The 24,384-nt window shown below is 41.0% G+C and overlaps 1 long non-coding RNA gene across 1 annotated transcript; it reads right to left on the minus strand.

The window, feature by feature from the left end:
- Window positions 1-20,103: 20,103 nt before the first annotated feature.
- LOC122002497 lies at window positions 20,104-22,018 on the minus strand. The gene is made up of 4 exons (XR_006117663.1): window positions 21,812-22,018; window positions 21,517-21,702; window positions 20,981-21,149; window positions 20,104-20,162 (listed from the first exon to the last, which is right to left on the minus strand). It is a non-coding gene; the product is annotated as an uncharacterized LOC122002497 (long non-coding RNA).
- Between the last annotated feature and the right edge of the window lie 2,366 nt (window positions 22,019-24,384).

A 24,384-nucleotide genomic window follows, 5' to 3' on the forward strand; every position in this document is an offset into this window, starting at 1 on the left:
CGAGATGCCTCACCTAAGTCCTTTATTGAGAAGCAACTCCCTAGCCAGGTCTTGACAGACTGAAGCATAGGGATGTCCTTCCCAATGAGTAGTATATCATCCACATACAATATGAGGAAGACAACTATATCCCCTACAACCTTCTTGTAGACACAAGGCTCATCTTCGTTCTTGATGAAACCAAACTGTTTGATTGCATCATCGAATCGAAGATTCCAGCTCCGAGAAGCTTGCTTTAGTCCATAAATGGACCTATGCAGCTTGCATACTCTGCTAGTATGCTGTGGATCTACAAAACCCTCAGGTTGTGTCATGTACACATCCTCGAGTAGGTTTCCATTCAGAAACGTGGTTTTGACATCCATCTGCCATATCTCATAGTCATGGTAGGCTGCAATAGCAAACATGATCCGAATGGACTTAAACATCGCTACTAGAGAAAAGGTCTCATCATAGTTAATACCATAAATCTGCTTGAAACCTTTAGCTACCAAGCGACCCTTATAGATAAGTCCATCCATGTCAGTCTTTCTCTTAAAGACCCACTTGCACCCAATGGGTTTTACCCCTTCAGGTGGATCAACCAAAGTCCATACTTGGTTGGTGTACATGGATTCCATCTCGGATCTCATGGCTTATAGCCATTTCTCAGAATCTGGTCTCATCACAGCTTCCTGATAGGTGGTAGGCTCATCCTTGATGAGCATAACGTCATCATGGTCAGACAAGAGAAATGAGTATCTCTCAGGCTGACGACGTACCCTATCAGACCTGCGAAGAGGTATGTCTACTTGAACTGGTTGTTGTTCCTCAACTCTTTGTGGAACATCATCATTCACAACACTTTGTGGTTCCAGTTCAATTTTCATCGAGGCATCAGTGCTATTGTTCGCATCTTGAACTTCTTCAAGATCGAACGCGCTCCCACTAGTCTTTCTAGAAACAAAGTCCCTTTCTAGAAAGACCCCAGTCTTTGCCACAACTACCTTGTGCTGACTGGGACTGTAGAAGTAATATCCCTTAGTTTCCTTGGAATATCCAATAAAGTAGCACTTGTCGGATTTGGGTCCTAATTTGTTTGAAACTTGACGTCAAACGTAAGCCTCACAACCCCAAATCCTCATGAAAGACACCTGGGCATCTCTCCCAGTCCATATCCTATATGGTGTCTTTATCACGACCTTTGATGGAACTCGGTTGAGTATAAAAGCTGCCGTGTCTAGAGCATAGCCCCAAAGGTATGTCAGAAGATCTGTGTGACTCATCATAGATCGTACCATATCTAATAGGCTACGATTTCTCCTTTCGGATACACCATTCCACTGTGGTGTTCCAGGAGGAGTGAGTTGGGATAGAATCCCACACTCAGCTAGATAGTCACGGAACTCATAGCTAAGGTATTCTCCACCTCGATCTGATCGAAGTATCATAATACTCTTGCCAAGCTGGTTCTGTACTTCATTCTTGAATTCTTTGAACTTTTCAAAGGATTCTGACTTATGTGTCATCAAGTACACATAACCATATCTACTGAAGTCATCAGTAAATGTGATGAAGTACCTATAACCGCCTCTAGCAGCGACATTGAAAGGGCCACATACATCACTATGTATGAGTCCTAACAAATCAATCGCTCTTTCGCTGTGCCCACTAAAGGGAGTCTTGGTCATCTTGCCTCGTAGGCATGACTCGCATATCTCATATGATTCTAAATCAAATGAGTCCAACAAACCATCCTTATGGAGCTGCGATAAGCGCTTGTCATTTATATGACCTAAGCGACAGTGCCAGAGGTAGGTTTGGTTCATGTCGTTTAACTTGAACCTCTTGGTATTTATGTTATAGATAGGGCTCTCAAGTTCTAGAATATAGAGTCCGTTTATCAGAGGTGCACTACAATAGAACATATCGTTTAAATAGACGGAACAACATTTGTTCTTTATTATAAACGAAAATCCTTTCTTATCCAAACAAGAAACTGAAATTATGTTCTTAGTCAAGGCAGACACATAACAACAATCATCTAATTCTAGTACAAGCCCAGAGGGAAGAGATAGATGGTAAGTTCCTACAGCAATAGCAGCAACCCGTGCTCCATTGCCTACTCATAGGTCTATCTCACCCTTCGTCAATGCCCTGCTATTCCTCAGCGCTTGTACATTAGTACAAATGTGCGAAGTACATCCGGTATCTAATACCCACGATGAAGAAATAGAGAGGTTGACTTCTATAACATGTATGCCTGAAGTAGAAATCTTATTTCTCTTCTTCTTAAGATCTTCCATGTATTCTTTGGAGTTCCTCTTCCAGTGCCTTGCTTGTCATTGATATAGGTGACAAAGATGTTCAACCATATCGTAAGCGCCCATCAACTCATGTTGCTTCTGAAGCTCAGAGTTCATGATCGCGAGCATAAGACATGACACATCTAATGCGTCATCTTGGTGCTTCTTGTAAGCATCTCGGTCTGCTCACGTGGCAGTGGCAGGAGGAGCCTCCGGAATGGGCTGCTCCAAAACGTACAGTTTACGTTCTTGGGTGAGAACTATTCTCAGGTTCCTGTATCAGTCCAGGAAATTTGCTCCGTTGAGCTTGTCCTTCTCAAGGACAGATCGCAGAGAGAAGGTGTTCGTATTCGACGTCATGGTAATCTACAACAGAAATAAATGCAGAAATAAATATCATATTCTTAATCATTTAATTAGGCCTTTAACTAAATGATGCTCCCACTGAATTCTATAATTTATGTGGGACAAGATCCACATCATACTAACCCTTGAGTTAACTTTGGCTAATACGCCCAAGACTTAGTATGATCGGTAGGTAATGATTACCAATTACATCTCTATGAAACTCTTGTTTATAGGATCAATATCTGCATTTATATTAAAACTCGAGTTAGCTTTGGCTAATATGCCCGAGAGTTAATATATATGTGATTTTGACATATCTTTCCAACCGTTGGAAGAATGCCTATAGTTATACTCGATCCAACCGAGTTAACTAGGAATACTCAATCTAATTGAGTTGTACTCACCCATGCGTTGATAGGCGGGACCAAGATTGTCCCTCCGTACCCTACCAAGATAGTATGTGTTGCTCTGCTTTGGCAGATTCAACAACAACATGCGATCGAGGTAGTGGTAGGTATCACGGCATGGTAGGCATTACGAGTTGACGCGTTTTAGATCTAATCTAAACGATGATGCGTATCATATACTCGATAGATCTAATCTAATTGAAGAGTGCATCATGTGCACGATTTAGATCTAATCTAATCGCTAGGCACTAATTAATTACTTAAACATGCATCATATATACACAAGCAATTAATTAAATTATGTGATTATGTCATGGCCCTACTACGATCTTCTCAAGCCAATGAGAAGATCGTATGGTCAACCTAAGGTCAATAGCTTCTCAAGCTCCTTCCTTTTGACCACCTTGTGTTGCTCGCGCCTTCCTCGTAACTCCGTCTCAAGTGGATCTTCCACCGCTCCAATTTTGTACATTACAATTTTAGAAACTCGAGTTACATTCGAGTCTAAATCTAATTTACAAAAATAATAAAATAGAAGGCACGACGCGCAGGTCGCGAATCAAAATACAGCACACATATCACATGACGGCACGCAGGCCGTTTTATGAATTACAACACAAATCCAATCACATTGGGTCTTTTTGGGCCATGACTATCACAAAATTAATATATAATTCAAAATTATATATTTTCATAATTTTCTGTAATTTTTTTTTATAATTTTACAGATTTTATGAGTAAATTTTCCCGGCGGTCCCGATTAGCGATTTCGGGCGCAATCGCGGAGCAAATCCCCTTGCGGGGTTAGGGGCAGTACCCCTACCTGCGATCTAACCATCGCGAGTTGCTCCTAAGTGATCCAAGAGCGCCTTAGTCCGCTGTCCCAAAACGATTTGGGTCGAAACATTGCCGTTTCGGAAAATTCTTCTCGGTAGTCGAAGCCTACAAGTGTAAAAACACTTGTGCTTCGCTTCTACGAGAAAAATACCCATAAAATAATAAAATTAGGAAATTCACAGAATGTTATAGTATGCATATTTTTCATAAAAATACTAATTAAACTCGTACAAGTCTTCGCACGTGGCTCTGATACCACTGTTGGGTTTTTCGGGTCACGAAAACCGCTTTTTCACGTCGCGGAAACCCCGAAACCCCCTAGCCATTGGATCCGTGCGAAGAAAACTTTTGAAAATACGAGTACGAGTTTCAAACTTTGATCTACAGTAGATCTACAAAGGAAAAACATTTTATACCTTCGATGCGTGCCCTTCGCAATCCCGCAAGTCCAAGGTACGCCGGATCTCGAAGTTGTCAACGTAGACAACTCTCTAGTGATATCCACACGAACAAGAAGTGTTCTCTAACACTCAAGGATGGAGAAGAGAGCACCCCAAGTGTGCTAGCACTTTCTAGGGCTCTCTGGTAGGATTTGAAAGGAAGAAAAAGAGAGGATGCAAAAAGAATCTCATACACTCAAGAAGTAGTATCCTCCTTTGTGACCTTCACTCTTCCTTATGCTCTTGGAATTCACTCAACCACCTTCTACTCCTTTGAAACCCATGGCAACAGCAAGCAAAGAGGAGGAAGAAGCAAGGAAGAAGAAGCATTCAACACACATCAATGCTACCAAAAATGAAACCCATTTTTCATTATGTGGCCGGCCACACATGAGTAACTCCTCATTTAATGTGGCCGACCACATTAAATGGAGGAGTGTAACCTCTTGATCTCCCTTGATGATGTGGAGATGATGTGGCAAGGTTAGTCATGCCATGTAGGATGAGTCAACCTTCATGATGTGGCAATACATCAAGTCAAACTTGATGTTTCAACTTCCATTTGGTCAAGTCAAAATTGACCAATTCTCTTCCTTTGTGAGTTAAAACCAACATTTGGTTCAAGTCAATTTTAATTTAATGAATATCAATTTATTAATATAAATTGACTCAATGAATCAAATTTAAATTAGACTCATTCAACAATTGAATCTAATTGAGTTTAACTCAATAAGTCTAATTTGAATTAATCCGAATCCAATCTTTGGTGCATCACATGAACCTAATCCAATTGGTTCATCATATGAACCTAATCTCCATCCACTTGTTCTTTGTGTGTGACCCAATAGGTTCTTGTAACGTTGGCAATGCCCCTAAACTCATTTAGAAGCATAAGTAATGAGCGGTATCTAGCAATACATCATTACTACCCAAGTTACAAGAATGTTGAGATCCAACATCACCTTGTGACTACTAATTGTGACTCCTCACAATATGTGACTTTGTCCTTCTATCCTAGACATCTAGATTGATCAATGTGAGGTATAGACCGTGTCATCCTCTAATCAATCTAAATCTTGAAATCCAAGTAGACTCACTCGATCAAATGAGCTCAATATCTCATATTAACTCATTTGGGCATGGCCATGCACTTCGTGGTCTCACTCTATCAAGAATATCGATGTCGCTCCCGTCATATAGGAGGGATAGATCCCATTTACATCACTCACATCCCTCCGCATAATTTGTTAAGTACCCAGTAATCGCCTTTATAGTCCACCCAGTTACAGGTGACGTTTGACGAAACCAAAGTACATAACTCCTTATATAGGGAACCATGGTGACTTCAGGTCTAAGGACTAGTAGTCATACTAATAGCCACATGAGAAAGTATATGACACTCATATAACGATCCATGATACTTTCTCATGGCGGGTCATTCAGTATACATTCTCTAATGCATACCCATGTGTCAACTTGATATCTCTATATCCATGACTTGTGAGATCAAGTCATCGAGTTGACCTACATGCTAGTCTTATTGCATTAACATTATCCCTGAATGTTAATACTCGACTAGGAATGATTAAGAGTAGTGTTCCCTATATCATCTCACTATCGATTCAACCAATCGATTGATATAGGTAAGAACTTTCTACTCAAAGACGTTATTATACTTAGTTTATTTGGCACCAATACAAGTAAGTATAATAACCAAAAACTAAATGCCTTTATTTATATAGAATATGATACAACAAGTTCAAAATACAATCATCAAATGATTGGCTCTAGGGCTCTAGCTAACAATGTACTCATCTTGATGTCTCGTATGCTTTGAGCATGATGAGCAGATACTAGTCAGATCCAGGTGAAAGTCACTGGATAGTGATCAAGAATATTCTTAAGTACTTGAGAAGGACTAAAGAATATTTCTTGATATATGGAGGCGATGACGAGCTAGCTGTAAAGGGTTACAGTGATGCCAGCTTCCAGACCGACCAGGATGATTATCGATCGCAGTCAGGGTTCGTGTTTTGCATAAATGGTGGTGCTGTGAGCTGGAAGAGTTCGAAGCAGGACACAGTCGCTGATTCTACAACAGAGGTCGAGTATATTGCTGCATCAGAGGTAGCAAAGGAGACAGCTTGGATCCGTAAGTTTATCACTGAACTTGGGGTAGTTCCTAGCATCGCTGACCCTATTGAGCTCTATTGTGACAACAATGGAGCAATTGCACAGGCTAAGGAACCTCACTCACACTAGCGGGCCAAACACATACTACGACGCTTCCATCTTATTCGAGAGATCATCGATAGAGGAGATGTGAAGATTTGCAGAGTACCCACTGAGGCTAACATTGCAGATCCCTTGACCAAGGTTTTGGCACAGAGAAAGCATAATGGCCACACTAGGTCATTGGGTCTTAGAGCCTATACTGATTGACACTAGTGCTAGTGGGAGATTGTTAGTTAGAGCCCTAGAGCCTATCATTTGATGATTATTGTTTGGACTCGTTGTATCATATTCTTGTATATAAATAAAGACATTTGTTTTTGGTTATTATACTTACTTGTATTGGTGCCAAATAACTAAGTATAATAGCGACCTTGAGTAGAAGGTTCTTACCTATATCAATCGATTGGTTGAATCGATAGTGAGATGATATAGAGAATACTACTCTTAATCATTCCTAGTCGAGTATTAACATTCAGGGATAATGTTAATGCGACGAGACTAGCATATAGGTCAACTTGATGACTTGATCTCACAAGCCATGGATATGGAGATATCAAGTTGACACATGGGTATGCATTGGAGAATGTATACTGAATGACCCGCCATGAGAAAGTATCATGGATCGTTATATGAGTGTCATATACTTTCTCATGTGGCTATTAGTATGACTACTAGTTCTTGGACCTAAAGTCACCATAGTTCCCTGCATAAGGAGTTACGTACTTTGACTTTGTCAAACGTCACCCGTAACTGAGTGAACTATAAAGGCGATTACTGGGTATGTAACAAATTATGCAGAGGGATGTGAGTGATGTAGATGGGATCTATCCCTCCTATTTGACGGGAGTGACATCGATATTCTTGATAGAGTGAGACCACGAAGTGCATGGCCATGCCCAAATGAGTTAATATGAGATATTGAGCTCATTTGATTGAGTGAGTCTACTTGGATTTCAAGATTTAGATTGATTAGAGGATGACATGGTCTATGCCTCACATTGATCAATCTAGATGTCTAGGATAGAAGGACATTGTCATATATTGTGAAGAGTCACAATTAGTAGTCACAAGGTGATGTTGGATCTCAACATTCTTGTAACTTGGGTAGTAATGATGTGTTGCTAGATACGACTCATTACATATGCTTCTAAATGTGTTTAGGAGCATTGCCAACTTTACAAGAACTTATAGGGTCACACACAAAGGGCAATTAGATGGAGATTAGGTTCATTTGATGAACCTAAAGGATTAGGTTCATTTGATGAACCTAAAGGATTAGGTTCATGTGATGAACTAAATTGGATTAAGAGTAATCCAAATTGAGCTAATTGAGTTGGACTCAATTTGGTTCATGTGTTAAGTGAGTTTAATTTGGACTTAGACTCATTTAATTAATTTAATTCATTGAATAGAGATTCATTAAATTAAAATTGACTTGAACCAATGGTTAGATTAGATCAACCAAGGGAGAGAAGTGGTCAAGTTTGACTTGACTTGAGAGGAAGATGAAGGGTCAAGTTTGACTTGACCATTTGCCATCTCATTGGTGAGTTGGCAAAGAGTGGGCCAATGATAATGCTCCACATCATCATGTTTGCTTAAGTGAGATGCCACCTCATGGGAGTTACCAAGAGTTGAGACTCTTGGTATCCCATGGAGGTTACAAACCTCATGAAGTGGCCGACCACTTTTAGTGTGGAATGAATTGATTTTCATTCAAGTGAATTCATTTCTTCTTTTTCCTCTCAAGGTTTCTTCTCTCTCCTCTCCATTGCCGAGACCTTGCATGAGTGCTAGCACACTCTAAGGTTTCTTCTTCATCTCTTGCTTGTGTGGATACACATAGTGGAGTATCTACTTTGATACTCTCGAGATCCGGCGAACCTTGGACGAGCGGGATTACGCGAAGGGCTTCGCATCAAGGGTAATGCTCTTCTTCTTTGTAGATCTAGTTTAGATCTTGATTAGAAACTCGTACATGAAGTTTTTCAAAATTTTATAAACTTTGCACGGATCTGTGGCATGGGTTTCGTGGTTTCCGCAACGCAAAAAGCGGTTTTTACGGTCCGAAAAACCCAACAGTTCTGGTGACTAACTTGGACATCGGAGGGCCAATTCTGGGGACCCCTTCCCTAGCCTGGCACTAACGTTTCTTGTGTTGCAGAGTTGGGGAGAGTCTACACGCGGTCAACCAAGAAGCCACCTGCCCAGCTAGCCTTCTTCACGATTTTCGAATAGGATCATATTGGCGCCATCTGTGGGAACGTAGCCTATATCTGAAACGTGGAGATGGAGGATGCTGGATGACTCACGACAGTGATACTGACGCAGGAGGAATTGGATAGGTTGATACAAGCTCGGACGACTAAATTGCTGGAGAAGCTACAACAGGAGATAGCTGAGCGACACGTAAATGAACCCGTGACGTCAGCCGTGGGACAACAAGCCTGATATAAAGACCTAGTGGAGAACATATCTGTTTGGGGAAAGAATAAGAAGCCGACCAACATGTACGGGGATGCGCCGATATCCAGACTCCATCAGAGGAACAAGGTTGAGTGGATAGGGAGCCAGGATTCTCTTCAGACGACGCGCCTGTTAGGGATGCACGAAAAGGAAAAGCACCAAGAAATGATGATTCGCCCGAACGGATCAACCGATAGTTCTCTCAGGAGATTCTGGATGACCCACTACCTCGACATTACACCCCATTGATGATCGGGAAATATAATGGAATGACCGATCCGGATGACTACCTGACCAAGTTTGATAACGCGGCCACACTCCATTAGTACATCGACGAGTGAAGTGCCGGGTCTTCCTTACCATGCTCTTTGGATTGGCACAATGGTGGTTTAGGCGCTTGCCAATCGGATTAATCTGTAGCTTCAGAGACTTTCGGACGGCATTTCTACATCATTTTACCAGTAACCGCCGCTACCAGAAGACGAACGTTAATTTGTTCGCTCTGAAGCAAGGGCCCAAGGAGATACTAAGAGCATATATCAAGAGATTCAACTAGGTGGCCATGGATATCCCATCGACCTCCCCAGATTTATTAGTAAGTGCCTCTCGTAGGGGCTTTCAGAGAGTGAGTTCTTTCACTCATTCATCCGAAAGTCGTTGAAAGACTTTGACCACCTACTCAGGCGCGCTAGCGAATACATCAATGTGGAAGAAGCCCAAGTGGCATGAAGGAAGGAAGCACCCGCTGAACCTACCGCCACCCTTGAGCGACGGCTGGACAGAAGCCATCAACCCCCAAAGGGCCCCCTAGTGGGTGTAGCACAGTCACACTAGGAGCCCTGAACCCATACCGTGCAACATGTAGCAACAGATCGGCCCAAAGTTGCTAAAGGCACGACTTGGAAGCCATTGTTTTGTTCGTTCCATCAAGTGGTGACACACAACACCCGAGACTGCTACGACTTGAGAACAATTTCAAGTCGACTGCCTCCTCCAGGATATTATCGTTGGCCACCATCTCCCGATCGACATCATCATCATCAGACAGGAGGTGAGAAGAATAAAGAACGGTGGCCGAGCCGCGTCAGTGTCAGTCTCAATGGATAAGTAACACAAGTCCCACTCAAGCTTCTGCTGAGCAGACTGGATCCTTGGCTTGGGAGGAGGGAAACCAAAGCAACGCTGCTCGGGGCGAAATTGGAATGATCGCCGATGGGTTGATCAACGGTGATTCCAATCGAGCAAGGAAGTCGCACGCTCTACGACTGGAAATACATGCTGTCGGATGCAGCAAAGAGAAGGCTGAGGGACCAGAGATCAATTTCGGCCCTTGAGACCTAGAGGGAGTGGAGATCCCTCATGACAATGCCTTGATCATCCTAGCGGTAATAGCTAACTATATTATTCATCGAACTTTTGTTGATATACGTAGTTCGGTGAATATAAACTTTAAGAAGACATTCAACCAGCTACAATCGACCGAAGTGAACTGCAGCCCATGACGAACCCGCTCTACGAGTTCATAGGCAACGAAGTATTGCTGGTTGGCCAAGCTCGACTAGCCATATTCCTCGGAGAGAAGCCTCTCAAGAGGACCATGACCATAAATTTCATTGTGGTAGATGCGCAGTTCGCCTACAATGTCATATTGGGTCAACCAACCTTAAATGAGTTCCGAGCTATGGTGTCTATCTTCTGCCAAAAAATAAAGTTCCCGGTGGACAACAAGGTGGGCGAAGTCAAAGGCAACCAGTTGGTCACTCGACGGTGCTACATCGAGATGGTCAAATCGGAGGCAAGAGTTGCATGAAAGATTCAACATTTGGAGGTGAACACCATCATGGAAGAACCTCTCGCATTGATCTATGATGAAAAGGAAGAGGTTCAGTTCTATCCTAGCCCGTCGGAAACCACTACATTTGTTGTCGTCGACTTGACAGAGGAGAAGAAGGCAGAACTGGTCGCCTGCCTTAGGCGAAACCACGATGTGTTTACTCGGTCGACACACGAGCTCCCGAGCATCTCGCCAAGTGTGGCTCAGCACGAGCTTCACGTCTGACTAGATGCTCGGCCGGTGAAACAAAGGAAGAGGGGCTTCAACTCAGAGCAAAATTAGATCATCTGAGCGGAGATAGAAAAGTTGCTGGAAGTTAGTCACATCCGTGAGGTACAATTTTCGAGCTGGTTGGCCAACATCATGCTAGTCTCCAAGTCGGGCAATAAGTGGCGAGTTTGCATCGACTTCCGTGATCTAAACAAAGCCTGTCTGAAGGACTCCTATCCCTTACCCCAAATAGATCAAATGGTGGACTCTATGGCGGATTATGAGCTGATCTTCATGCTTGACGCAAACCAGGGCTACCTCCAAGTGCCGCTCACTCGTGAAGATCAAGAGAAGGTCAACTTCATTAACGCTGATGGGACCTATTGCTACAACATCATGCCGTTTGGACTAAAGAATGCCGACATTACTTATCAAAGATTGATGAATAAGGTGTTTCGAAGGTAGATCATCCATAACATGGAGATATATGTTGATGACATCTTGATAAAATCTCTCTGAGCCGCTGACCTTTGCCTAGATATCGAAGAAACTTTCTGAACTCTGAGGGCATACGGAATCAAGATGAAATCGAACAAGTGTCTGCTCGGAGCAAAGAGTGGCGCTTCGTTGGCTATATCGTCACTGAATGGGGGATTGGAGAAAATCTGAGTAAGGTCAAGGTGTTGCAAGACATGCCCCCGCCCCGTAACTTAAAGGAGGCCCAACAGTTGATCGGACGGATCGCCACATTATCAAGATTAATCTTAAAATCATCTGAGCGGAGTCACCCGTTCTTTAAGGTACTGCGCCATGCGACGAATTTCTAGTGGGACGCGGAGTGCGACAAGGCATTGGAGGAGCTTAAGGAGTACCTTACCTCCCTATCTATATTGGCAAAACCTAATGCCGGCGAGCCGCTTTGGATTTATTTGTCATCCACAGAGCATACAGTTGGCTCAGCTTGGTGCAGCAGAACGACTCTGAGCAATAACCGATGTATTTTTTAGGTCATATATTAAAATATGCAGAATCCCGCTACACCAGTCTTGAAAATTGGCATATATGCTAGTACTCGCCGCTCGAAGGCTTCGTCCATATTTTCTCTCATATCCGATCATGGTGATGACCAACAGTACACTGGGGAGAGCTCTCCTTAACCCAGAAGCGTTCGGATGGCTGATTAAATGGACCACAAAGCTGAGCAAGTTTGACATACACTATCAACCAAAGACGACGATCAAGGCCGAGGCCTTAGCTAATTTTATCACTGAGGTCCAGAAATGCCGAGCTGGATGTGACTTGGAAGATATATGTAGATGGTTCATCCACTCGGTAAGGTAGCAGGATCGGCATCCTCTTGATATCGCCACAGGAAGACAAGATGCAATTGTCCATATGGCTGGATTATCAGGCTACAAATAATGAAGCCGAATATGAGACCTTGATAGCTAGCTTGCAGGCAACTCGGTATGTAGGAGCCACAAAGTCATCATTCATTCTGATTCTTAGCTGGCAGCTCAGCAACTATTGGGCACGTTAAAGAAAAGTAACGCCCGACTCAAGCTATATATTGAAGCTTTCAAGAAGTTGAAGGCAAGTTTCCAAGAAGTGATTACGAAAAATCCCCTGGTAGGATAACCAGTCCGCATATGAGCAGACTAAGTTAGCTAGTTCGTTATCGCCAACCGTCATTAATAAGCCTATCGAACAAGTCTTACTAGTGGCACACATTGACAAGTTGGTTGAGATAAACTTTCCGAGTGACTGGAGGACACCCCTGATAGAATTCTTCCAATCGGGCACTACACCGGTCGATCAGGAAGAAGCCCGCTTGTTAAAAAAGAGGGTCGAACAGTTTACTTTGATTGGAGACCATTTATATAAAAAAACTTTCTCAAGGCCGCTGCTCAAGTGTGTCGGATTAGAGGACGTTGAGTATATCTTGCAAGAGGTTTATCAAGGCTTCTACGGTAGTCATCCGGGCAGTAGATCACTGATCGGAAAGATCCTGCTGCCGGGGTACTTTTGGCCCACATTGCAAGACGACGCTGCTTGGATGGTGGCCACATGCTTGTCATGCCAGAAGTATTATAACATCCCACATCGACCCACCGAGGAGATGAAAGCATTTACGATGTCCTGTCTATTCGACCAGTGGGACATGGATATCCTTGGACCATTCCTATAGCGATAGAGCAACGAAGATTTCTACTCGTGACAGTAGATTATTTCTCAAAATGGGTAGAGGCTGAACCACTAGCCAAAATAACCGAGCATATGGTTATCAAATTTATATGACAAAACATCTTATGTCGATTCGACATCTCTCACTAGCTTGTCTCGGACAATGAAAGACAGTCGCAGGATGGAGGCTCAAGGAGTGGTGTGAAGGCTATGATATTACATAGGCTTTCACCTTAGTGGCTTATCTGTAGAGTAATGGTTAGGCGGAAGTCACCAACAGGGAGATCCTCAGAGGACTCCGAGCTCGGCTCGATCACACTAGAGGCAGCTGGGCCGATAAACTCCCCAACGTATTGTGGGATCATCGCACCACACCAAGAGATGTGACTAGCATAACCCCATTCCACCTGGTGTACGGGGGTGAAGCAGTCATTCCAATGGAAGTTAAAGTAGAGCCTGACCGGGTGCAACTTTATGATGATGGAAATATCGATCGGAGGCTCATGAAGCTCGACTTGATAGATGAGGTGCAAGAAAAGGCCACACTTTGGCTAATGGCATACCAGAAACACATGAAGCATAGCTACAATGGAAGGGTGATCCTGAGGTCATTCCATGCCAATGACTTGGTCTGGAAGAGAGTGAAGCTGGTCGACGACATCACCAAACTAGAAGCCCCATGGGGAGGACCCTACAAAGTTATTCACAAGTTCCAATCGAGAGCTTATTATTTGCAGGACTAAGATGAGAGAAAGCTCGAGTGGCCCTAGAGCGCAAACCATTTCTAGTCCTGTAGGATCGGATGAGAGGCGCGTGATTAAATTTAGATACACTTGTATAAACATATATTCTTCAAGTGCAGGGGAACGATAAATAAAAATTACAAGTGTCCCAAACTCTTGTACCATTAGGCCAAGTTAAAAGTTGAGCGGCGACTATAAACTGTTTCTTAAAATTATTTAAGAAAAGTAAAAAAAGTTTAGTGATGACTATAAATCCTAGATCAACAGTTGAGCGACGACTATAAACCCTTGAGTTGACGAAATCAATAGTCAAACGATGACTATAAACCCGAGAGTCTATGCTATCAATAGTTGAGCGACGACTATAAACCCTTGAGTTGACGAATTCAACAATCGAGCAACGACTATAAACCCTGAATTAACAGTCGAGCGACGATTATAAACCCTTGAGTCTACGAAGCAATAGTCTAGTGGCGGCTATAAACTTTGAGTCTACAAATTAACAGTCGAGCGGTAACTATAAACCTTTGAGTCTATGAATCAACAATTGAGCGGCAACTATAAACCCTAGATAAAAAAGTCTAGCGGCGACTATAAACCCTATATCAATAGTCGAGCGATGACTATAAACCCATGAGTCAATAAGAACAAAAGCCGAGCGGCGACTCTAAACTCCAGAGTCAACGACTATAATCGAGCGGCGGCTATAAACACGAGAACAAAGTTAGTGGAGAGTTGAGCGGTGACTATAAACATCGGTTCTACGACCGATTGGTAGATAAGCTTTTTGATTACAAAGGCAAAGAGGCCGTTCAACCTACATTGAAATGGGTGGTTGGACGTCTCATCGATTAGTTACATAGACGAGTGAAAGTGCAAGGATTCATGCTTAGAAAATTTTCACAAAGCGCTATAAGATAGTTAAAATGCCGAACAACCTCATGGGAGCCGAATGACATTGCAGGGAAGGACGCTAGGAATATTTAACATATGCTGAAAAGCGCCGAATGGGCGTGCATTTGTTGACACTTAGAAAATTTTACAAACTACCAAAGGGGGTACAGAAGGAGGCTTGAAAAACTAAAAAAGAAGGTTATTCGAGATAATCAAGTACTTTATCTGGCTACGACTCGGTGAGCTTCTCCCGGTTTATGGTCTTATTGGTCAGCGCAAGAGGGAGATAACCACCATCCTTTAGCTGTTGGAGGTTCCCATCGATGCCAAAGTTGAAGAGGAGAAGCACCTGATTCGTGAGCTGGTCATTGAAGGGGTCCGAATGGAGATAATCACATTTGAAAACTTCAAAACAACCAGACTCTTCCTCTTGGTGCTTCTTGAAGGCCGCTCAGGATGCCTCCAATTTAGCTTGTAAAGAAGCCAACTCTGTAAAGAACTAGGGCGCTAAACACACAAAAGCACAGCGGAAAACATCTAGTTCCTTTCCAATAGATCCATGCGAAAGGAAACCATATACTAAGTACTAATTATTCTACATGAGAAAGTTATACCTTTGTTGCGTGCCTTTCGCAATCCCGACAGCAACGTTTCTTTAGATGCGGATCTTAGCACGATCAAGTGGTCGCGCCTCTATGGTATCCATACGGACAAGTCACGTTTGTCTCACAAACTCACAAAGTGGAGAATTAAATAACCAAAGGTTGTGCTAGCAATCCTTTTGGAAGTTTTGGCCAAGTGGAAGAGAGGAGGAGGAAGAAGAGCAAGAGCACCAAAAACTCATCATGAAAATAAATCCAAAAATCCCTTTTTATAGATTCATGAAATTGCCTCATGCCTTAATGCCAATTTCCTTGATTGACATTAATATTTGTCTTCATCCAATGAATTAATGCATCCTATGAATGAGCTATTCAAATGGTTCACTCTTTATCCAATGAATTCAATGCATCCAATGCATGCAATGCATAAGAAATCCAAAATGTTCACTCTTCATCCAATGCATCCAATGCATGAATAATTCAAGTTGTACACTCCTCTTTCTTCATGAATTCAAATTCATGAAATCCTATTCATGAAATCATATAATGAAATGAAATCATATAATGAGTCCAATTCATTAATCATCAATTAATTCATGAAATTATATAATGAGTCCAACTCATTAATAATCAATCCAATTGATTCAATGAGTCTAATTTGAATTGGACTCAATCCAATAGTTGGATTTAATTGAGTCTTACTCAATAAGTTCAATTTGAATTAGACTTAATCCAATGATTCATTATATGAATCCATCTCCATTGACTTGTTCTTTGTGTGTGACCCAATAGGTTCTCGTAACGTTGGCAATGTATCCAAATCAACGTTTAAATACATAAGCAATGAGTGACATCTAGCAAGACATCATTGCTACCCAAGTGACGAGAATGTCGAGATCCGACTTAACCTTTTCATGACTATTATCTTGTATGACTCAATCCTTCTATCCTCAATATCTAGATTGATCAATGAGGCATAGACCGTGTCATCCTCTTATCAATCTTTATGTTTCTTGATCTCTAAGTAGACACACTTAATTAAATAAGCTCAATATCGCATATTGACTCATTTAAGCATGGCCATGCATTCTTGTGTCCTACTAATCAAGGGGCCCATAGATATCACTTTCGTCATATGGAAGGGATAGATCCCATCTACATTACTCACATTCCTCCGCATAACTTATTGCATACCCAGTGATCGACTTTATGGTCCACCCTGTTACGGGTGATGTTTGACGATACCAAAGTATACAACTCCTTATGTAGGGAATCGTAGTGACTTCAGTTCTAAGGACTATTCATACTAATAGTCACATGAGAATATTTATGACACTCATATAATGATCCATGAAACATTCTCATGGTGGGTCATTTAATATATATTCTCTAATATATACCCATGTGTTAATCTGATATCTCATATCCATGACTTGTGAGATTAAGTCATCCGCTGACCTACATGCTAGTCTCAACACATTAATATTGTCCTTGCATATTAATGCTTGACTAGGAATAGTTAAGAGTAGTGTTCTATGTATATCTACAATATCTCATTATCAATTCAACTAATTGATATGTTGTAGATTAGAACCTCCTACTCTAGGATATTATTATACTTATTCATTCGACACTAAATTGAAATAAATATAATAACCAACTTCACCTTTATTAATAATGAAATATGATACAAAAGGAGCCCTTTACAATTATCTCATAATTGATACTAGGGCTAATACTAACAAACTCGACATCTTTGGCATTGAGCTGAAGCTTAGTAGCCACTTGCTCCTCCGATCCGCTCTCCCGTTTGGTCACTAGAGCAACCTCCGTCTCCTTCAAATTTTGGGCAAATACCCGAGCTTCCTTGTTCTTGATATCCAAATCTTCGATGACTCAGAGCTTCCTGGCATTGGCATTGGTGGAGTTGATCTTCGCCTCGAAGGAATTGGCTTGATTGGTGAGCCGTTCAAGTTTAAGGCCTGCTTGGCATTCTTCTTTCTCTCCGTACTGAGCTACTTGTAGCTTCTTTCTAGGTTGGCCTTCAGTTGAGCCACCTCTATAGTCAGCTGTTAAAAATGAGCTCGGGAGGCCTCGGAGGGGTCGATTGGGGTGTGCATCTATTGGACTTCATGCTCTAAAAAGGCCAGTCTCTGGCATATGGTCAGACTCTCGACCCAGAACTACAATAAAAATAAGTTAGTAAGTGTTGGGTGGGAAATAAGCAAGTAATATAAGAGTAATATACATACTTCAGTGGCCTTCTGAGTATGACCGTTTGTGAGCTCCCCCGGTGAAATGGTCACCGCATGGGCTCGAGCATCGACCCAGATTTGTGCCAACGGTCCTTGAATCCTAATCTAGTGTTCGGGGGAGCGGGGCTCGGCGTCGTTCGAGTGGCGCTACTCATCAGTTGGCAAGTGGATGATGACTGTTATGTGTCTCTGGCCGCTCGGATTAGAAGGCTCGGAGGTCTTTGGCCGGTGGACTTGAGAATGGGGGAACACTGGATAGTGTAGGACCGTTGCGGCCGGCTAGGAGGGGGTTGTTGGATAGTCCTATAAACACAAAATCAAACAACCCTTCTCGAACTCTTTAAGCTAACACTTGCATAATAAAAGCAAAGCAGTAAATCAAAAACATAAAGGAAGAGGCACGAGTATTTACTTGGTTACAACCGATGTGGTTATTAATCCAAGAAAGATTAAACACTAAAAAACTCCTTCAGGCGGAGAAGCCTCTTACAACGCTGAAGCGCAGAAACAGAAGCTTAACTACAACTCTAAAGTATACAAGCGTTGGAAATGATTACTTGGAGTTCATTGAAAAGCTTCTGGACCAAGGCTATATTTATAGCCTTGGTCGGGCCGCCTGGAAAGGTTCCGGGCACCCTAGGGGGGATAAAATTTTATCCCCCAACGTTCAGAACACATTGGACGTGTTCTGGTCAAAACTACTGGTCCGGGTGCTCGGAGGGGTTCCGGGCGCCCCGGGCTGGTCTGGGCGCCCCGGACCCTAAGTCAACTTCGGTTGACTTTTTTTCACCTCGGTTGGGTGATCTCTGCCATCCGAAAAAGGGCTCACCCGAACCCAACTTCCGGTCTTCTCGAGCGGGCTTCCCTCCGGCTTCTCGTCCCTCGGAATCGCTGCGTGCTTCCTTCTCGTCCGCCGGCGTACTCATCTGCAGTCTTCGTCCCTCGGATGCACCGCGTGCCGTTCTTCTCGTTAGCTGTGTCTCTTGCTCCCCGAGCAATCTTCCACTTTGGCTTTCGTCCCTCGGAACCACCGCACGCTTCCTTCTCGTCCGTCGGTGTACTCTTCCGTAGCACCTCGTCCCTCGGACTGCCGTCCTTCTCGCTAGCTGCGTCTTCCGCTCGACTACCTGTGTTCCTAAGCTCCTGCACACTTAGACACAAGGTTAGAACAATACAGGACCTAACTTAACTTGTTGATCACACCAAAATAACCTTGGGGTTCCAACAATCTCCCCCTTTTTGATGTGATCAACCCAAGTTAAGCTAGGGACAAAAAATAGATATGAAAATGAAATAATTTCTATTGCAATAACATGCAACATGATAGAAAAAATTTAATTTGAAAAATTCCAATTTTCAATTTCTACCTCCCCTAGACTTATACTTTCTTTTCCCCCTTTGATCACATAAAAAAATGGGGTACAAAAAGAATCTAAGGGTTGGCATTTTGAGAAATTATGAAAATATATTTCACTGAATTTTAGGGGAAAAATATTTCCAAGTTAAGGAAAAATTTCTAAGTCAAAAATAACTTTGGAAAAATTTCTAAGCATTCGTTATCAAGAAACACTACAAGAAAAAAGCCTAACAACAACGGTTTTTCACCGTTGTCGTAGCCCCTTTCGGACTGTTGTTAAAAGCCGTGTTGTTAAAAGGGGTGCCCAAAGACAACAGTTTTTAACCGTTGTCTTTGAAGGCAAAGACAACAGTTTTACAACGGTGAAAAATCGTTGTCTTTTCCTTCAAAGACAATAGTTTTTCACCGTTGTCTTTGAGCGTCTACCTTTAAAAACAGGGTCTTCAACAACAGTTTTAAACTATCTACGATAACGGTGAAAAACCGTTGTCTTTTTTAGATAAAAAATAAAAAAAATTAATACACAATTTTCCAATATTATAAATCATTCAAAATACTAAATTTCAAAATAAAATTTAATATACAATTTTCTAACATTCAAAAATAATATCTATAACATTCTGAAGAAATTTCATAAGCAACCAACAAAATTTCATAAGCAACCAACAAAATGATAACACTATTAAAACAAAGGTAGAACAATATAACACGAGATTTTCTAATTTGTTTTGACTGTTGAACTTTTGCTCCTAATCTGTTTTAAGGACCGCAGCGCTGCTACGGTGCTCTTCATGTATAAGCTCTGCATATATTTAATCTCCTCCAACTCCGGAACCCTCCCACTTGATTGTACCTGCTTTGGCACTCCATTTTGTCCGTCGCATTCTGTTGAAATTGACAAGTTGTTGCTGGGGAAGAGGTGGTTGAGCATAGCCACACACTCCTTCACGAGTTTGTATAGGAGATCAGTTGTAAAGAATGGCTGCTACAACACCTTTTTGATGAAGGGCTGCCTGATAAGTGCTCCTGTTCTCTTGTCATACTTCTTCAGTATTTTCACTAGACCTGAATTCATCACAACAAGAATAATAAACCTTCTAAATGAGTGCACAAATTTAAAAAAAAAAGAACCAGAAGAAAGGACAGAACAGTTAATCAATAACACTCAGATAATTGTAAACTATAATTAGGCTCTGATCATGACTATGCTAACATGAGTTTCCTTGTTAACAAATTGAGAAATAATGGTTTGGAGAAATTAACAAACAAGACATGTAATATCTAAAACAAATGGGAGAGTTTGATACCTAAATAAAATCAACCTTGTTCAGTCAATGTAAAATCAGTTAAACTGCATTGGTAGTAGGCAAATAGCATAAAATTTTCTGTTGTGGAAGTTATAATGAGAGTGGATTGATTGTTTCACCAATGACAAGAGAAATATTACTGTGTGATTTGAAGAAGAAATCCAAACATCTATTCTGCTGAATGCTAATTTATCATAACCTAGCAAAACAAATTTACCAAGCTACTCCAACGCCCTTCTTAATCAATCTGATCAATTAGTAAACATGATTGTAGAATAAAACCCATAAATTGCCTCTGAAGCGAAAGTGCTATGTTTATACTGGGCTGAATGTAATTCATACACCATATGGATTGTTTGCAATGAAAATTACAAGCTCCAAAAAAAAAAAAAAAACAAAGGTTTGGAACATAAAGGGATATCAATCCATCACAACTTAGATTGTTTGGAGGATCCACAGAAGTGTATTAATTTACATGTTAGAATACTGAAAATAAGCTACAGTGAAATCTTTAATGTGTACCATGGACTACATAAGAATAGATCAAGAAAAAGTTGAATTCTTATGGAAACCTACCCGTGTAGTTAATTACGTGATCTTCTCCTTAGCCTTTACTTTCCTTTGAACATTCTTCCTTGATCGTGATCTTCAAAATTATATTAATTGTCAAGATGCATGCTATAAAACTGTTCAAACAATCACTTAGATAAAGCACAAACAATCACTTTGTTTGTGCTTCAAGATCCTACAAAGATTGAATTGCACATGGCAAAGATGTTGTCAGCCTGTAAACTTCTTGCTTAAATCAATTTCCAAACATGAAATACTAGTAGCGATATTTAACTATTTTTCTAGTTGTCAGTCTTTCTTGCAAAGGATGCAGTTTAATTTTCATTGACAGATAACATGTTGCATAAATACTTGACTAGCTGTAATATGAGTATGAAGTACTCGGGGATTAACTGTTGGAGTTATCTTTCAAATGTCGAATTAATGGAGAAGGACCTAACCTATCATAGTTTTCAAATAAAACATCTCAATAACCTGGGAAATGATGGGATAAAATGATTATCACGGCAATTTATATTAAACAAAAAGAGATTCCTACTTACATTGCAGGATAAGCCTATGAGTTTTTTGAATTAGATGATGATGCAGATTGACTGCCTTTTGTTTCCTTGACATTCTCTTTCATATCAGGACAATCTTCATTTTTTGGGTTCAAGGTACTTGAATCCATCTTCTGGACCTCCTCTTTTGTGTATATAAAAATCTGACGGACCATAGCACAAAATTCCCTGCAGAAAATTATACAACACCAGTTGTCAACATATCCACTTTATACATAGAAAATGGAAGATATATATACATAAGAGAAGAACATTAGGAATGTAGAAGCATGCTTACTGCCAAGGGTCATCTCCAACAAGCATCATATCATCCTCATTATCAGTAAATACAATCATCCAATTTTTATTTGGAGCCATCAATTCTCCTTTGAATTCAAATAGCTGATCTAACTCCTCGATCAATTGGTCATAACCATCAAACTTTGTCAAGTCAACAGATCTTCCAAGTGCAACACCTTGCTTATGAACCTGATATCAAAATGGAAACAGAATCATCTTCTCCAATAAAAAAAAGGTACATTCTATAGCATGACATTCTTGATCTACTAAGGGATTGAATGGAGATGGACACTACACATTAAGTCAAATCTGAAAATGTGATTTAAAATCATTGGATCTTGCATATACACCAAAATTCAAAAAGCAAAGGAACTAGAAAGATATTAATCAGTCAGAAGCGAAGAACTAAATGGATGTTACTGCAAAAGGGAGAAATCATTTGATTTTAATGGAAGTTATCAGTTCTAGCATAGGCAGCATAAAGACTATTGAAGAGTCACAGAGAAGTGGAGGGGATCGTCTTCGCCGTCGGCGGAGGAGGCGTCAGGGTGCTTCTCGGTGAGGGCGCGGTGGGGGAGTTGCGGCTGGCGGTTGAGAAGGCAGCATATGTTTTTTGGCCGGACGGATCTGTAATAAATGATCACACAACCAAACTCAACATCCCAAACAATGTATACAATCAAGTCCACACAAATCTAGCACTAAAAACAACTTACCCTCGAGCCATATTTGATATCTCTCTCGGAGGGCTCGGGAGGTTATTGTGGCGGTGAGCTGGGACAGAGGAATAGGGCAATGCCAACACTAGAGTAAAGATCGGTTAGAGCAAACCTGGTTCGATCGTCGAAGCTGCGATGTGTAGAGAGGTGCCGCAGGAGGTTAGATCTAGGGTTCAAACCCCTCTTAACCGAAGATCCACCAATGCAGGGTCGGCGACTCTAGGAGAAGAGAAATCTCCGGATGGACTCCAGTGATCAGTGGAGAAGAGCCTTAGTCGGCGGTGGACGCTTGGTGCTAGCGCGATCGATTTCCTCGTGGCTTCGACGTCGGGGAAGAGTTAGGGCTCGGCGACGACAGCTATGGCATTGATCGGAGCAAGGCACGACTCAATGAGGCTTCAGCCGGTGTTGAGTAACTCTTGGCTGGTGGTTATGTATGCGGGGAGAAGAAGTATCGCGGCGTCGATAGGCGGCGAGGATCAGCGTTGGGTTGGGAAGGAGGGGAAAGGGGAATCGGCAGTGGTGACCTAGCCTCACGCGAACAAAAAAACTCTTTGTTCGTGAGTTTTTTTTTCGTGAAGTTAAAAAAAACTATTATTTTTTTGGGATTCAACAACATTTAATAGACAACAGTTTAATAAAACTGTTGTATATTATCATGTAAGCAACGCTAAAAGACAACAGTTTTTTAAAACCGTTGTCTTTGACATACATTAGACAACAGTTTTTTAAAAATCGTTGTCTTTGACATACATTAGATGACAGTTTTTTAAAAACCGTTGTCATTTAAAAAAAATTATGGTAAACAACAACAGTTTTCAATAAAATCATTGTTAAATGGCAAAAAGATAACAGTTTCTCGAAAAACTGTTGTCTATTAGGTGTGGTTAAATCTAAAATTTCTTGTAGTGAAAAAACTTTCTAAGTCGAAAACTTTATGTAAGAAAAATTTAAAACAATTTTTGAGAATATTTAGAAAAAAAATCTATGCATTTATTTAATTTTTAATTCTTATGATTTTATCATAAAGTTTTAAATTTTCATTTTAATTTATCATAACTTCTTAAATCACAATTTTTCAGATTTAAGGCAACAAATATTAAACATGCTGAAAATTTTATTCGATCTTTTAACATGTCATTTTCTGTTATTTTTTGATTTTCTACTTCATAAAAATATTTCCATAACTTAAATTCTAACTTGATAAAATTTGTTGAAAATATAATTTGTAAAAATTCTTTCGACAATGTGCAAAATTCGTTTGAAGAAATATTTTGTAATTTGCAAGAATTTTTTTAACAAATATTCTAATTTGCAGGAATCTATTAATAACAGATTTCTTAATCCGAAAAACTTTTTCGATGACTCAATTTCTAATTCGCAAAACTTTTTCGAGAAAGTAATTTGTAATTCGAAAAAATATTCGAAGAAAGTTTTCGACAATATTTCTGATTTGCAAAATTCTTTTGACAAAATAGTTTGTGATTCGTAAGAATCTTTTGTCAAAGCATTTTGCGATTCGAAGAATTCTTTCGATGAGTTAATTACTTGTTCAGAAGGTGGAGACCATACCTGACTTACCTTGTCAGCAGTTGATTCTCCCCCTATCGAGTTGCTTTCTTCTGAAGTCTCTCCCCCTTTATCAGTGCTCATCTGGGATGAGCTTTCTGTAGCTTCGGGATGGAGTTCGACTGTCTCAGCAGTTTCTTCATTCTCGGGCTGTTCTGTCGGTGGCTTGATGTCCATTGAGTTGTCGGCTTCCAAAGGTTGTTCGTAGAGCTTTAAGAACTTCTCCCAAAGTTCTTTTACGCTTTTGTATTCTCCGACTCTATTGATATCTTCATTTGGTATT

Source organism: Zingiber officinale, chromosome 1A, assembly GCF_018446385.1.
Source record: "Zingiber officinale cultivar Zhangliang chromosome 1A, Zo_v1.1, whole genome shotgun sequence".
Taxonomy (NCBI): Eukaryota; Viridiplantae; Streptophyta; class Magnoliopsida; order Zingiberales; family Zingiberaceae; genus Zingiber; species Zingiber officinale.